Source organism: Magnolia sinica, chromosome 6 (genome assembly GCF_029962835.1).
Source record: "Magnolia sinica isolate HGM2019 chromosome 6, MsV1, whole genome shotgun sequence".
NCBI lineage: Eukaryota > Viridiplantae > Streptophyta > Magnoliopsida > Magnoliales > Magnoliaceae > Magnolia > Magnolia sinica.
Window position 1 is genome coordinate 41591078 of NC_080578.1, and position 2264 is coordinate 41593341.

Genomic DNA, 2264 nt, shown 5'->3' on the forward strand with positions numbered 1-2264 from the left:
TATCAGTTTCATCTATTTCCAGGTCCTTAGACTTTTCAGCCCTTACCGGAATAGATTTGTCAATTGCTTTCCCACTCCTAAGAGTGGTGATAGACTTAATTTGCTCCATTTGATTTGAAGAGCTCGAGTTGCTGACTTCATATTGTTGTTTTGGATTGGGAAGAGGTTGAGCTGGAAGGCTTCCTTTTTCCCCAATCGCATTTTTTGTCTCAAGCACTTATATGGCCTTAGTAAGGTCTTGAAAGGCTTGTAGCATACCCTGATTGAAACGCTCTTAATTTTAAAGATGCCTTAGAATCGGATCCTCTTGAGGTTTCTCTTGATTTAGAATTTGATTAGGGAATCCTTAAGGAGAAGCAGTTTGTCCATTCCTTCAACTGAAGTTTGGATGATTTCTCCAACTAAAATTGTATGTATTTGAAGTGGATCCATTGAAAGATCTTTGGTAATTATTCACGGCATTAGATTGCTCATTCAGTACCTCTTAAAAAGCAGGTACTGTTGGACAATTTTCAATTGTGTGAATGTTGCAAGCACAAATACTGCAAACAGTTTCCTTAGCCTTATCCTTCTTTAGTTCCATAGCCTTGAGTTTTCTTGTGAGATTATCCACTTTAACATTTATATCATCATCTTCTTTCAGAAGATATATTCCGTCCCTCTCCTTTGATTAAGTAGGCCTAGAAGTGGCGCTAAATTTTGGAAAGAAGTCCCATGATTGTGTATTTTCAGCAAGCTTGTCAAAATAATCTCGTACATCATCGACCCCTTTATTCATGAATTCCCCATTGCACATTGTCTCGACCATTTGGCGCATGGAAGAAGTCAGCCTATCATAAACTTTAAAAAAACAAATTTATTCACCAAGTTTTAAAACCATGTTGTGGGCATGAATTAACAAGATCCTTAAACCGCACCCAACATTGGAAGAATGTTTCATCTTCCTTTTGGATGAAGTTCATGATTGACTTTCTGAGGGTGTTCGTTTTATGATATGGGAAAATTTTCTTAATGAACTCCCTTGTCATGTCATTCTATTTGCCAATAGATCGTAGACATATTGAATGCAACCACGTCCTAGCTTTCTGTTAAAAGGAGAAGGGAAAGTGTTTCAGCCTGACCGTGTCCTTAGACACGTTTGAAAAATATAAAGTGGCTATAACCTCATCAAACTCTTTCATGTATAAATATGGATTTTCATATTCAAGTCCATGGAATTTTGGAAGGAGTTGGATCACCCCTGGCTTGATATCTATATGTCTTATTTTTTCTGAAAAATCATGTATGAAGGTGTGCTCACCCCTGCCAGTTGTAAATAATCTCATAAAGTACGAGGTGGGGGTGCTTAATGTTTCCTCAACCCGAGGTTAAGGTTGAATCGCAGGTTGATTGTCCGGTTGATTGGTAGTCATCACTTCAATTGACTCTGAGGATCTTAAGTAGTGTCTAATCCTATGATGGATAGATAACCCCTCAACTAATCCTCCTTCACTCAAGAGAGGTAGAGTGTTATCACATACCCACTTGGGCATGAAACACTCTCTGCCCTCAATTTCAGAATCTAACCTAACCCTAAAATAGAAAGAGAGAGAATTAGAAATAAGTAACCAAATTAGAAGTTTCTATATGAAGATCTTGGAAAAAAAAAAAGAAAAAAAAAAAGAAAAAAGAAAACAAAGTTTCTAAAACAAATTAGGAAAGTTCTTAAAATAAAAAGATAAGTAAGTTTCTAAAAATAATTCGGAAAAACCCTAACCTAAAAATAGAAAGTAAACAAACCCTAATCTTAACCTAATTCTAAAACTAATAAATCTCAGAAAAATGCAACCGTTAGTCCCCGACAATGAAGCCAAAAACTTGTTCACAACCCCAAGTGTAGGGTTATGATGTAGTAATAATCTCGGTAAGACTGAGTTCGAATCCATAAGGATTAATCTCGTGTGTATTCTGAAAGTAACTAGAATCAAAACTACAAGAAGATCTAAGACTGAATTGGGAATAAAAAGAAGTAATTGTGAAGTATTTAATTAGAAATTTAAGAATTCAAAAGTGGGAACTAGGATCATTGGGCCCAATAATTGTTGCCTATAGATGATCTTTTGGGGCAATATGGCCCACTAGATTTGAGAAGGATTTAAGTCAGTATCTTACCATCTTAATTTTATATTTTTTTGGGTTTAATTAGTGCATGATTAAAGGCTCATCCCAAATGGAATTCTTCTTGGGCTAGTCTCTTAGTTAAGTATGGGCCTTATAACCTTTGT

General features: G+C 35.8%; 1 non-coding gene across 1 annotated transcript; it reads left to right on the forward strand.

Moving 5' to 3' along the window:
• Positions 1 to 873: 873 nt before the first annotated feature.
• LOC131250232 (small nucleolar RNA R71) lies at positions 874 to 980 on the forward strand. Its single transcript, XR_009173158.1, has one exon. It is a non-coding gene; the product is annotated as a small nucleolar RNA R71 (small nucleolar RNA).
• The last annotated feature ends 1284 nt before the right edge of the window (positions 981 to 2264 follow it).